The sequence below is a fragment of the Bombus affinis genome, chromosome 1 (genome assembly GCF_024516045.1).
Source record: "Bombus affinis isolate iyBomAffi1 chromosome 1, iyBomAffi1.2, whole genome shotgun sequence".
Classification (NCBI taxonomy): Eukaryota; Metazoa; Arthropoda; class Insecta; order Hymenoptera; family Apidae; genus Bombus; species Bombus affinis.
Genome location: NC_066344.1, coordinates 10,964,184 through 10,979,380, shown reverse-complemented (window position 1 = coordinate 10,979,380; position 15,197 = coordinate 10,964,184). Strand labels below are relative to the sequence as shown.

The 15,197-nt window shown below is 43.5% G+C and overlaps 1 long non-coding RNA gene across 1 annotated transcript; it reads right to left on the bottom strand.

Annotated features, from left to right (window-relative positions):
• Window positions 1-1,499: 1,499 nt before the first annotated feature.
• On the bottom strand, window positions 1,500-6,376 carry LOC126917272 (uncharacterized). The gene is made up of 4 exons (XR_007710896.1): window positions 6,057-6,376; window positions 4,555-4,770; window positions 3,630-4,500; window positions 1,500-3,501 (listed from the first exon to the last, which is right to left on the bottom strand). It is a non-coding gene; the product is annotated as an uncharacterized LOC126917272 (long non-coding RNA).
• Between the last annotated feature and the right edge of the window lie 8,821 nt (window positions 6,377-15,197).

Here is a 15,197-nt window from a genome sequence, read left to right as displayed (position 1 = left end):
CCAACACGTTTAATAAATCACCTCAGGATCAATCGACCATATCTGTCCGAGAAATTCTCTAGTCTTGTGGCACATCTATGTAAGTACATCGATAAAGTATGACTAACGTACTGCATTATTTTCGATTGAATTCCCGTTAAATAAACGTGCATGTAGCTCGTTGCAGCACCTCTATGACCGAGCGATACGCACACTGCGTACGAATGAACTCCGACCGGTTCATTTGGAAACACTCTCCACGCAACTGATCGCGCGAAATATGTTTCTTTCACATTGTTTTTACGATACGCTCATACATCCATACCATCCTTAGACCAAAGCATTTCGGAATATAAATAAGCTGTGGCCTCTGAGCGACCTGTTTCTCGCCTCCATGTGATCTGTTAGCAAATAGTTCGATCCTGCTACTATTTAACGACAAATAGTTGCTCCTAAAGAGAGGAATGGATCAGTTTCGGTAGATCTAATACACGGCTTCCTTCTTGTTGTCTTCGTTGCCTTCCATTATGTATTGGATATTTTTTGGGATATTTACTCTGTCCGACCCTCGTTTCTGAAGGCAAGCTGAGGACAGAGAATGACTACTTTGTAATCGGAAACCATTGTGAAACGATCTCGTGTAAATGAAGATTAGATCGTGTACATAGCGATAGTGTCGTTCCTCCGAATAGATACAGAAATAAGATCGTAAACGTACAACTTAATTTTTGATAAATAGAATAAATTGCGCAACGTTTTAAGCAATTCAGTTTATCGAAGTAGCAAAAGATAGATTGAATTTGAAATGATATCTTATTTTGATCGATTTATATCGCTGTCATTTATTATTTTATCATTTACTTATTAGAAGAAATAGTCACTTTTTCGTATTCCGAAGGATACAATGATGAAATGAATGTTTGTCTAGAACAAAGAAGAAAATTATCGTATATCAGGTCTGTAAGTATGAAACCGGAATTTGCCTATAGATGGCCCTAGCTGATAATGTAGTTATCACTAAACTGCGTCATTGATGCCAAAAGTCTTTGTTGACATCTCACAAACATTTTCGACTCAGAACAATACAAGTTTCATACAACAGCATAGTTTGTAATAGCGTTGAACATGTCGAATTTTGTGCCTGGAAACTACGATTTGCGGACAGCACTGATTTTCTGTTACGATTTGAAGAAAACTGCTGCAGAATCGCATCGAATGCTTGTTGAAGCTTACGGTGAGCATGCTCTTGGTAAATAACAGTGCTTTGTGTGGTTTAAAACATTCAGAAGTGGCAATTTTGACGTGAGGAACGAAGAACGTGTTTGGTGGGATTAGAAGGGTGTGATCTATTATGAGCTGTTAAAACCTGGCGAAACCGTTTGAATCAAGCTTGAAAAACGACCAGAATATCAATAAAGGCAACACAAAGTAATTTTGCTTCATGATAATGCACCATCACATACAGCAAAACCGGTCAAGGAAACGATTAAAGCGTTTAGTTGGGAAATACTTTCGCACGCGGATTACTCACCAGACTTGGCTCCGTCCGATTACTATTTATTTGCATCGATGGGACACGCACTTTCTGACCAGCACTTCACTTATTACGAAAATGTACGAAAATGTCTTGATGACTGGTTTGCCTCAAAAGAGCGACAGTTTTTTTGGCGTGGCATCCACCAATTGCCAGACAGGTGGGAAAAATGTATAGCTAGCGATGCTTCGGGTAATACTTCGGATAAAATATTTTTAATTATTTTCATACGATAAACGTGTATTTTCTATACAAAAATTCCGGTTTCATATTTACATACCTGGTATATCTTTTCTACCACCTACTTTTCAAATTCTCTCTGTCCACCGTCCCACGTTACGATCACACAATATATAACATCATATCAAATGGCAAATTTGTCTTCGTCACTATTATCATTTACACGAAAGCCTCCAGATCGTAAAATCCACGAGTCATCGACGCTTTCTATCGATTCTCGCATAAAAAATGCGATCTCTTGGAACGCATCGAAATGGTAATTAATATCGAAGCAGGCGCGTTAATATGCTTGCCGAAATCCTTGACATTCCCCCGAAGGAGGCGTGTAACGCGTTATGTAATAACAATGGGCGGCGTGGCCGCGCGAGTCGTGAGGATCGCAGACAGCGCTTATTATAATAGTACCGGAGGACGACGCCTTCGGCTACGATGGTTTTCGTGTTATTTGCAGATCGTGCACGCCCGTAACCGTGCAACGTGGATCAATTGCGATGCAGCTCTTGTAGGTAGAGAGCCACGAGGCAGTGCATAGCGAGCGGTACGACCGACGTTGGAGAGACCCATGGCTCTGGAATGGAGAACGGAGGGGAAGGGTTCCCGTATCGAACAGAGAGCGACGGTCAGAAGGAGCCAGGAAAGGGGAGGAGAGACGGGAGGATCCTGAATTGGCGAACAGATGCGCAGCACGATCGCGAAGCCCGATGTATTGCGTTTGCTAATCCCCAGCATGGCTGACAGTATAATACACCGCTTTGCAAACAGCAGCAACATCGGTGCTGCCGGTGGTGCTGCTGTTGCAGTTGCCTTCCAACCCCTTCGGCACCTCTCTCGAGCTAGGTAAGTATGCACGTATGTACCGGCGGCCGGATCCTACGTGAGAGTACGTGTCGCACTTGTGTCCGTGTATATAAGGTTCGGGGGACGTGTACTCATTCATAGGGGACACACGAACACGCGGTCAATGCATAGGGAGTTGGGCACATTGCGGTGGGAGCTGAACGAATCAGCCACCATTTAACCTTCCGATCCATGATCCTGCCACGTTGCTTACTCGCTCTATAGTCTTCGAAGCGGAGTATTTTGGTACCTGCTGTATTTAAATTGTTCGTGAATACAACCGGAGAATCGAGTTGTTGATGTGAGCGTTGTACCATGATCGGTTGACTTGGCCCGTGAGACGCGACCCCGTTCAAGGAAACCATCCCTCGATGGTATGGAGCGTCGACGATGGCTGGTTGGCTTTTTGTTAAATACGCTTGCTGGAACGACGAGCGCCCATTGAAAGGATTGGAATCGTTCGACGCTGAAACGCCGTGTCGAATGGAACGGCTCGATTAATTCTCACGAATGCCTCCTCTGCTCGAGCCATCCCCGAGGAACGAGGCACCGAAGAAAGGGAATAAAAACAATCGACCGTGAACTTGTTCGTGCCCGTGGAATCGTTCGTTCAGCCGTCTCATAGTATTCGTAATGGAAAGAGAAAGATGTCAGAACGAATAAGCTGGAATAAGAGAGAGAAAAAAAGCGAGTGGAGAAGTTTAAAAAAAGAGAAGAGAAGAAGAAATCGACGGTCAAACAACGTTTACAAAGACTCAGCGAAGCGTCTGGTATCCACCGCGGGGGTAATTTCATTTTCCTTTTCTTCTAGCTCGAGACGACGAATAGCTGGTGGAGAACCGTTGACAAAACGCATATACGCGTATTTCTAGGCCTTGTTGATCAGGTCCTCGAGTACTCGGTGAATCAAACTGAAACGGGCGACACTTGGAATCGCGTACGTACAAAAGCGCGAACAAAAGCGGTATTCAATGTAAGAATGGAGTTGAATGTGACCCCAGGTTTCCTGGATCCTCTCGATATGCGTATATGTACTTACATACTTAAGCTATTCCGTGGTTGCTGGGCCTGAATGGAGGACGAAGTCTTCCTGGGAACGAGATAATCTCGCTTATAGAACACCGAACTCTCGAGCGAGGGGGCCCCTCGAGCATCGAGCCGCTCCTCGTCCGCTGAAGCTGATAGCAAAAAGAGGGAAAAAAAGCGTGTTCTTCAAACGAAGAAAATCTCGGGTGAAAAGGTTCGTCCTCTTTGATCTCGTCAGGAAATGAATGCAAGGACTGTTGACCTTTTTGCGGCGGACACGGTGAAACGGGGTTAACGCATATTGCCAGCCAACGTTTCCGTCCCTCTTTCGCGCGACACGGCAACCTCTGCGATAGAGATTTTCCTTGAGATATCGATTCAGGCGCTTCCACGAGTTCTTCCTCTCTCTCTCTTACTTTTATTATCTTTATTATCGCTAATTTCGTCTTAGGGAATTTATTAAAAGGCAAAGATTGAAATATCTTGAAATATGTTTGCAGCGCTGCAACGTATTACTAATTATTCGGTGGAAAGTATTTTACGGAAAATGAAAATGTCAACCTTACGCTGTAAGAAATTTTTATGACGCCAAAAAGCGAGAGAAGTAGCGACGGCATTGCCGATGTTACTTCCACACGAGTAAATCGTCCGATTCGAGCAACTAGCGGGTAAAGCACGCGATTCTTCCCTTTCTTCAGCTTCTCAACCTCTGACGTGCATTGTCTCTGATTCAAAGACGACACGAAGATTGCCGGTTGATAGGTTATCTTCGGGTGGACTGGTTTCCGTTGGAAAAAAGCCTTCACAGACGGGGGACGTCGAAAGGCTTCGATTGTCTTAATTTTAAGAGAAAGATGCCAGCCGCACGATTTCATCGAGCGAACCTTGGGGGAGAAATTTCATTACTTCTGTCGGTCTTTTTGTCAACGAATACTTACAAGAAAGTGTCTCCCTTTCCTGTCGGCGTTGTTTCACTCGTTTATTCATTTCGCTCCTTCTAGAGATTTCATCGATACGCTCACATTGCTTTCAAAACGTTAAATCTTTTCCTCCGTGTATCGTAAAAAAGAAAAAAGCGTTGGAGCATTCGCTTCAACTCTTTCGAGAACGATGGGATAGTTTTTGTACCATTTTCCTCTCGCGATTGTTGCACGCTGCAACACAAATTATGCAAATTATAAATATCGCTATAGACATAAGAACTCCTACAGAAAAGAAATAAACTTGCTTTTTAATTGTTAAAAATGCAACATACAAAAATTAAAATACATAGGAGAGAACGAGCTGGTTTAATTACTTTCCATAGCGTAGTGTCGGAACGTTCCTCGGTTTTTGTACTTGAAAGAGTTAAGGAAGCAAAATAATTTCCCCGAATTAATTATCCCAGCGTCTGGATACTTTTAATAGCCGAAAAAATGGGGAGCGTTAAATTCGTCGAGTTAAAAAATGACTCGAAAGTTGCCAGTGGACGCGGGTTGAACGATCGTCAGACGCGAAGGGCAAGGAATTTCCTCGGTGCCAGGCGCTAAGTGACTGATAAAGCCCGGTGAAATCCAATTAGGAGCTTTTAATACTTATCGGGCCCGTCGCGTCGGCTCGATGCGAACCGGCGCAACGCGGCGCGTCGCTGACGATACTTTACGATTTCTCGAGGTGCAGGCCATGCTCGTAATTGCGCGCACTTACCGCGATTTATCAGTGACGAGGCGAACATTCGAGGGCAAACGGAGCGGTCTTTCGAGAAGCGGGCCTGTTCGACAAACAAACAAGCTGGTGTTGCGTTATTGCGTGCGGGATGTACGAAACACGCGTGCAGAATTCCGCGAATCGAACGGAGATACGGACCGATACAGAAAGCAAGGCATCGTTTGATAAACGAACGAGCAAGAACGATGAGATAATGACCGGCCGCGGAGCGATAGACCCTCGTTTCGAGTGAATCGTCCTGTTGTACGCCAGCCTATTCTCAGAAGAAATATTTTGCACGATATCTACGAGCTGCGGACACGTCACGAGTCCAGGAAACGCGCATGGTTTGAAGTTGAAGTTTAACGTGTCGGCAATGTGCCGTTATTGTGCTGCGAAGATTGTACTGGAAACGAGAATGGTTGAAACGTATAGAAGAATGTAGGAACATTTTGTAGAGAGCTCGATTTGATTATTTTTTGTAAAATCGTGTTGGAATGTGAAAGAGAATAGCTATTTGTTGTTCACCAGGAACAACGTGTAGTCATGTTCGACGACCTCGTTCAATTTCAGTTTTTACTAACAAATCGACTTATGATCGTTTATATCGGACTGGACTATGTATATGTATACGTATGTGGAATGCGTCGCAAATTGTACTAGATAGTCATTAACGTCGTTGCGTTAGGTTTCTTCGACGTGTTGTTTCTTTCCAGTCGACTTGATTAATAACAGGTGTGAAGTTGAGCCATACCTGAAACAAAGTCCTCGATGCCTCTTGCGAGGTCTACAATGGTACCGAAGCGGCGTTGCGTGAACGGCCGATAAGCAAGTGAATGCCGACCATCGCGGGTAAATTTCTTTCGTCATCTGGCAAGAGCGTCCCCGAGTTCTCGTGGTATTTTTGCGGGCAATTTTCACTGCACCTGTTGTTCCCCTCGTTGTCTACGAGATTGCCATTTCTCCTGGCTGTAATTGGGTACTTCACGCAGCGATCTCGTAATGGGCTATTGTCCATTAGAATACGTCTCTCGTGGCTCGTGTACCACCAGCTCAAAGGAGACCTTAGCTCAATATCTGTGGACCAAATTACCATATACTCGATTTTGCGAAGGAAACGTGAAATTTAACGTAATAATAGGCTGCACGTCTCGGCAGTTTCGTCCCTATTTAAAGACCTCTGTTTATTTAAAGACACTAAACAATAACTAAAATTTGCAATCGTCTTGAGGCGAAGGTTGATTCGTTAGAAATTAAAGGACAATACCAACAGACACGGATGATTAAATAAAATATGTATCTCTCTCCGAAACAGCGTGAACAAACCGCGACTTCGAGGCACCTCTCTCACCCTTTGTACAAGCGAATTGAACCATGGAGAAAACAAGAAATTTCCCGAAGGACCACTGCAGTGTCGGTCTCGAACTCGCTCTGCAAATATACCCGGAACAGTCGTCCACTGAATCTTGCATGTTGATCCTACCGTCTAATCTAAATTTAAGACCTCGCGTTTTCTGCACCGTTTACGTTGTTAACATTGGATCAGAGTGTTTCCGTATTCCTCGTCGATTTCAAATAAAACGATATCGCGCAAAGAGTTATTACCCCTTTTTCTAAAACAGTTAGAAACTAACTTATCCCCTTCGTCATTTTTTACTGTTTTACTTTCCTACTTTCTTTCAACAGATCGTCGATAAACGTATCGTTTGAATCTTCAACCCTCTACCAATAGAGCACGATCCCGTCAGAGAAATAGTCGCCCTCGGGGGCGACGACATTAATTAATTGGCTGCCGGAAAGCGTATCGCATCCGCGACACCGCGCTCGAAACAATAGCGGTATCGTTTTGCCAGCGTATGACAAGATGATCGATACCGTTTATCGAGTCGCGCGGCCTGTCCTCGACCCATCCCCTCCGATTTCGAGTGACTTCGCGTATGACCTTATCGAAAGTTTCGAGCCACCACGTGTGTGTACGTGGAACAAACGTCCGGGAACATAGCCGAAAAGCAGGCAACAGAGGCTCTCTGCCGTTCGAGCCAGGATATTACGGAAGCAGGTGTGTAGGTTGCTTAACAAACAAGCAGTGATTAATGGCGGCCTCTCGTTGGTCTTGGTAACACCGTGTCTTCCTGGCACGCATCATCTTCAAAGAACGTAGCGCGATAGGGTGAAATTAACGGTGCGACCAGTCAGGAAAGGGAACGGCGGTTATGAACATGACATAACGAGACGAAAAGTACGCGACGTCTAAAGTACCTACCTGAAAACAGCGAGTACAGACGGATGAACGTTTCGTATCTCGCGTAGATCGTAGACCAGCAGCCCCTCTACCGACGATTACCGCCAACTCGCTCCAATGGAAGCAGACTGACGATGACGACCGATCTGGAATCTAGTTGACATCCCGGAAATTACGTTTCACCGTTGGCGCTGCGGTAATGGGGATGCTGAACGCGATAGGCTGTATTTCGGCAGCCGGCCATGTGGTATTTCGCAGGGATCGAGCGATCCAGACTAGAGGGAAGCTGGAGGGTGAGTTTCCAGCCAGGGAAGAATGACTACCTTGTTTTCGATAGCAGGCCGATCTATCATTCGGTCTGTCTGATATTTTTGTACTGTCATCTTGAAGGTCTTAAAAAAAGAGGGGACTAGAATGACATCGATGAGGAGAAACACGGGGAGGAGGAAACAGGTGTTGCTCGCGTTTTGCATGCAAAAAAAGTAGAATGATACTAAAATGACTTGGTTTTCACAGAATGATACAATTAAAATATATAAAATCATTGTAAAAAGCGAAATTATAAATCTCGTGGCAAAATGGAAAGTTTAGTTCGACCTGGAACCCTGTTGAATTTTAAATTCAAATTTTTCAATTCAATCTCGGCTGGTTCGATTGAACCAATTTCATCTATCCTAGACGAGATTAAATTTGATTCGACGAGCAATTTACTTTAACGAACAATCGAACGCGATGTAAATTTCATGACTATTGCATGGCCACGAATTGTCGTGCACCGTATTAAAATCTCGTCCGGCGGACGCCGATGTCATTTTCACCTCTGTCTGCCCCACCCGCCCGCCATTTTTTTCCATTAACGTAATTGTTTATTTTCGAAAATGAAGTTTCGATGACACTCGAGCGCGGCTACGGGCATCGTTAAAACTTTTGTAGACGAGCCATAGGAAAATTCTAATGAGGTGCAGCTTCGTCACGTTTCGCGTTCTGTAACGAGACGTTCGGCTCGCTCTGAATTACGCCGAGAGGGAACGGGTCATCCGGATCGATATACGGCCCGGTATAATGTATAGTGCATCAAAGGTAATAACAGTCGGCCCGATATTTGCCTTCGTATGCACGGTCGCGGCCCGATCGATCGATTATCTACTCTCGCTTTTAAACGGATATCGAACTTCATTATATTTGCCTGTTTAGCCAGTGCCGTTCAATTTCGCGGTTAGTTTTCCGTCCCGCAGGCGCATCGATCCTGATACCGGTTCTCATTATTACTACCAATTACTAATATGAATATAAAAAAATTTACATACAGTCAATCGATTAAAGCGAACGATTTAACCGTCTTGTTTTATAACAGATTATCAAGCGTGCAGAGAATATTCGTGGCAAATTTCCTTTTGATGAGAAATTAAAGGACGCCTTTTATCGTGTTGCTCGTCGACTTAAATATCGGAACATTTATAAATATTAATAAATGATCGAATTTGTCAACGATTTTCACTGGAAACGGATTATAAAATTTTAGATTATCAGGTTATATTGAGAATATTCGTGCTGGATTTTATTATCGATATAGGCAGTGATAATAAAACAATATCCTTTCAGCGAAAAATTAAAAAAGCAATTTTATTACGTCGCTGGTCAATTTAAATGAACGAAACGTCCATAAACGCGTATAAACAATCGGATTTAGCAACATGTTACAGCAGTTTCGTCGAAAACAAGCCGCGCAACTTGACGTTTTATTCGCAACCCCGTGCCGCGCATAAATATGTAAATGCGCTCGGTAGCGCAATTGCACGAGCGTACGAGGGTCTATCGTTCCCGAAAGGCCACTTAAAAATCAATTCGGGCGTGAAGCGTTAAGCACTTTTGTCAGACGGTTACGTAGCCGTGAAACAACGATCGTCTCACAGAGAATCGTCTTCCTGCGTCTTTTCGGACGGAAAACGACGCCGGTGACAGAGGGAAGGAAACGCCTCCCGAAAGAGTCGGTTCACTCGGATCGCAAGTACACCAAGGGACGTACAGGAGCCGAGTCTACGGTCGTCGATTCAAATTCACATTGATCGACCAAGCTCCCGTGTCCTCGTGCCATTAGCAGATTGTATCGCGCACTTTCTGCCCTTAATTAATTTCGAAGTTCCACTGACCTGACGACCGGTGCACCAATTACGGGAATGCGTCGTTACGCCGATTGCCGATGACACGATTTGTTGCCGACGTTGATTTCCAGACTAGAGACTTATGAATCTGTCTCGCGGCATCCTCCCACGTTCGCTACAATTCTCTCTCTTCTCGAATGGAAAATTGATGATTTTACCCGGGAAACGCAGACGCGCTTTGATCTTTCGATATTATTACGGCGGGTATAGGTACTAGTCGCGGTAGATTCATTCGATATAAAATTTCCTGTAAAAAGCATTGCGCTACGACGAATAACGGGATAAAATGAAAAACAAAAGGGTGAATGCGAAGTAAAGAGATTGGTAATCTGGTTGAGAGGAAAATATGAACGAGAAGGAATACGTGGTTCGTAAAGGTATTCGTATATCCTATAAAAGAGTTAGATTTATGGAAATATCTTATATACTTATATAATATAATATATTTATTTACTGACATATACAGTAACTATTTCATAATGTAATTCTTATTATTTTAGACAGCACACTCTTATTATTTTAAACCATAAATTGTGTTAATATCTTTTGAACTTCGGTTTGTTTATAAAGTGACTTTTAATCGTTCTACTTGACGTGTTACGAATTAATTACATAGAATTCTATTTGAGTAAAAAGTAGTCTCGTTATTGTGTATGTATCTTGTATGTGTATGTGTATATCTTGTATCGTGTATGTGTATTGCGAATGTATCTTTGTAAACGACTGTAGTCGGAACAAATTTAAGCTTGTAAAAATCAATCTCGTGTATCCAGAATTGTTCGTGGTGCCTATAAGCATGCACAATCTGGCGATTTTTCGAATCATCGCTTCTCACTGAACCAGCGTGAGGAATCGTTGATACCCAAACGGCGTGAAAAACAGCCTCGCGCAAACTCTCGACTTGCAGGCGGCTCTCGAGATCAGGGCAGCTAGAAAAATCCACGCTAGAAAATACCGCAAATCGATTACGGGCGTACGAGGAACAGCGATATCACATCCAGATCATAAATCACTGTCGCGCGGTGGGTAATCGAGCGCGGAACGTTCTCGCGGTGCCAGTCGAGACCAGTCGATATTAATTCCTCGATCGAATCGGTACGATGCTTAAAGCATGGAACGCCGGACGTGGCACGGAAAGAGGCTCGTGCATTTCCTTAGGCTTTCCATTTTCGTCGAGCCGCCTGGACCCTTCTATTTTACCAAAAAGAGCCCCATTTCCAACCAGCCGTGCCGATCGTGTCGTCATCCCCTCGCGAGGCAGCCTCCTTCTTTACCTTACTCTCAGAGGCAACCCCCGCCTCTACCCTTCCAGCGAATCGCTAAGTGCACCTCGTCTTCGGCGTCCCTACTTTTCCACTTCGATATTCCTTCTTCCCTTCAAAGCTAGTCCAGTGCGATGAAAAATTCTCGCCACAAGCAACACTTCTTCCTTCACGTTTCAGTCTTCTTTTTCCTATCTTACAAATCGTCTACCTCTTATGTGTTTCCTTCTCTCCTTCTCTTAGTTAGATATCAAAAGATGACCAAAAATGAAAGTTCAACAAGTATTTTCAACTTTCGATGGTAGTACCAGACGCGTTCCCACGTTCCATCGGGGAAGCGTATCCACCTCTTGCCCGCAGGATATTTATTCTTCCCTTCGTTCTGGTAAGTATTCTCTCCTCGACCGGATACGAGAACCTGTCTCATCCGGCCGGTAAATAAACTTCGTAAATAAGGTATCAAGGCAACGCGTGCGCGAGCCTTGGACTTTCCTCGAACCGGTCATTCTCAGCCAGCGTCCACGCTTCGTATATGCTATTTGGCGAGGGGACGCAGAAAAATTAAGTTCTTGGTGTGTCCGTGTTGATGATGGAGGAAGGGAGAAACGGTTTCTAACCGCATGTTGGTGAGCGTAGTTGGGACGATCTGTCTAAAGGTCTGCTCACACAGTTTCCTCCTCCTACTGTCATTACAGTAGTGTATTCTCTGGATCTGACGATTGTTCATCAGTATGTACTTTGTATATGTTCCAAGCATTCCTAACTTCATAGGAGCGTCTGAATAATTCTGAAGAATTCCAAATATCAAACATATTTAGATTCCATACAATTGTTCCTTTAACATAATTTTATTAGCCCTCTATAACACTGTGTAATTTAAAAGCTACATACATATCCATGTATCTTTATGTATACGTACGTATGTACATATGTTATATATTTTATTACTATCATATCATATTATACCGAATAATTTATCTACGGCAATTATTGTTTTAGAATTCTCAAATCGTAGCGAGAACCTGTAACCGATTACAATTTCTTTTCTCATAAGCAAGTAAAATTTCCGTTACAGAACATTAACACAGTATCCGCTTCTTTTAAACGAGTTTAGATCCATTGCTAATAGCTTTGATCTTTTCGTGTCACAAGATAATCAGCAAACATAAATATCAAAAAGCTATCATTTCATGGGAACGGCTAAAGGAAAAATGAACGAAGTATGTGCAGCATTTCAGGGTTATAGAACTACAAACATCGATCTCGACACACGTCGAATTTACTCAAGGATAGAAAGATTTGTTGACGGGTCCGACGATAGATCGTGCCGTGTGCGAAACCCTTAAAGGATAGTCCTGTCCGCTTGGAAACGATCCAAGTTGAACAGGGTCGCTGTTGTGTGCCACTGGCATCGGGCAATGGGCCGTGCTAATCGTTCTACTGAGAGCCCCTTTGTCCCCTCCATCTCTACGATCCTCTTTCCCTCCGTAAACCTCCCCCTTTCATCACCCACCCTTTACGACACGTCTCGCCAAGGTCTCACAATGTTCCTCTGTCCCCGAAATTGCGTGAAATCATATCGAATCCACCCTGAACGTGCCATACTTTCCTAACTGCCGACAGACGTCTTCGCCGATGGTAACGCCCTTTCGGCATTCGTGAAAAGTTCCGTCGATTCTACTCCAAGTTTTCCAGGGACAATAGCATACTTTGCTTACTCACGTTCGTTAATCGGTCGCGCGTCTCGCATTCAACCGAATTTTCATTTTCGTCGTTCAATAGAGGGAGAAAAGTTGGTTTTAAGCTGTTCACTCGCTTCGTTTCTTCGTGATTTTCCCTGCTACGAGCTACTGTTTTCGGAGAGGAGCCGTTGGCAGTGCTTTATACTAAGATTTAAGAAAATTGCATGGGGCAGGCAAGCTGCAGTGAAGAATCGCTTAAAGTATCTTTAACATCTTTATTCCTATCGAAGGAGTTAAGAAAATTGTATTATAATTCTTTTAGAATTATGCACGAGCTGAGAATTCGCTACTCATGTTCGCTACGGATTGAATTTTTAACGACTTGCGTTCGGTAATAAACTTTACCTAAAACTGTACACCCTGTATTCTATTTATGAATTATACATATGCACATTGAATATTAAGATAGATATTTCATTTTCTATATTTTCTATATTTTTGTATATTTTGCATTTCACGCTTTAAGACATCCCATGAATACTCAGACAGAATTTCATTCACAATTCTTAGTCTCCATCTCACTTGCATAAAATTGTATGCGTATCAGCTACAATCCGAGACAAACGCATGAGCGTGATCGCGCGAAATTTAAAAGGATTCTCCAACGCTCCAAAAAGGATAGGCGTTCGAGTTACTCCGTTTTACCTGCCCGATCGAACCAATTCTGTCTTACTAATGACGGTCGACCCTGACGGGCATTCGAAAAAAGGGCGAACGTCCGACTCTCTGGCTTTCTTTCTGATCGTCGTGGAATTGCCGGGAATCGGCGAACCTCGTGCACCCTCGATAATGAATAAAAGGTGAGCCTATTTGTAGGAAAAGAGGGACTCGGCCTGGCAACGATAAAATCGCTACGGATAAATTGAATCGAGGCAGCCTCATCGATCCACGGCCGCCTTTGATCTTCGAAAGGTCAATCCTCGTGAAGTCTCTGGTTGAATAGGGGCTGGCTAACCTTGCGGTCGTGGCAACCGTTGCGATGACTCGGAGAAATCGATGCACCACTGTCGTCGTCGTCGTCGTCGCGAACCCTTTCTCTTTGGAAAGGGGTCCAGTCTACTAAACTCGAACCCCTGTTCGAGAACTTGTCCCATCGTTGTCGTCGTCGTGTAATCACGTGGAAAACGCGGCTACGAAACCCGCTTGTCTACGGCAACAACACACAATCGTCGCTGGAATCCACGGTCGGTCTGTTAATTCACGATGGCGATGTTCACGGACACAACGATTTACACGGCGCGACGTTCGCAATCTGGCAACTTAACGGTTTAACCGATCCAAGACCTTGTTCGTGAATCGAGACGATTGTTCGATCGATCGACCTGACTTCGTTTATGAATCGCATCAAATCAATCGAATATATCGCTGTGATTGAAAACTGACGAACACAAGGTATTCGGAGTAGCCCGTATCGTGCACAGAGAATTACATGAAGAGCCGTTTGGGTGGTCCAATTGGAATGGATTTCGCGCATATAATTGCTTAATGGCGCCAGCATGTTTAGGCATTATTACTCACGGCAAACGGAAGGGTGGCGCGTTGGGTATAATAGAGCAATGGTATTGTAACAGTTTAGGGCTCGAATTATTAGAGATTAAATTGTTAGTTTTACGAGTGTATTGTCCGCTTTACGAGAACATGTTGTCGAGCCATTGAAGGCATAAAGAGAGAATTGTGCGGAATGTACGTAATTATCATAATTACTTGTACGATAATATAATAAATTATTAAGTATCGTGTAAGTGTTAGAAGGAGCGAAAATTGAGATACTAATAACAATAGGAATTTGAAATAATTCGGAGTTAATTTCATATTTCCCATATTTTGCATAACATCTTCCTCGTCTCCCCCGCAATAATTACCTTTATCACGAAGGAGAACGGGACGCAAACGAAGGCAGACATCGTGCAATAAAATATGCAACTGCAATAACAGAGTTGATTAGAGGTTGAGAGAACTGTCAGAAGCACAAAAGGCGTATAAGTTAATGGGTCATTAGGTAAGAGGTTCTTCCTTCCGGGGAACTCGAGCAAAAATGGTAATTAAGCGAGCATTCACGTATATCCAACAACCTCTGAATTAAACATAAGAAATTTAATTGGGTCAACACAATTGTGCCTTTCGTCTATCTGTCAAAGAGGCTAGAACGGGTAACAAATCTCGTCCCTTCTATATCATGCAAATTCCTGAACCAGCTCTGAGGTCACCCCCAATCACTCCGCGAAATTAGTTCTGGTGCTTCTTGAATGGAAAAACAATCATGGTGAAACGACGATAAATTTAGATATCGAGACAAAATATTCAATTTACAACGATAGCTCAGATACTAACGATGAAAAACAAAGCGATAGAAGAGATAATTGGACCTAAAATAGAAAGTAAGAGGAACGTTAATGTTTCTTGATTTACGACGTTCGATATCGAAAAGGAACTCGTTTCGCGGCGGCATTAACAATTCGCGGCAGCACTTTGGAAGATACTTTCGGG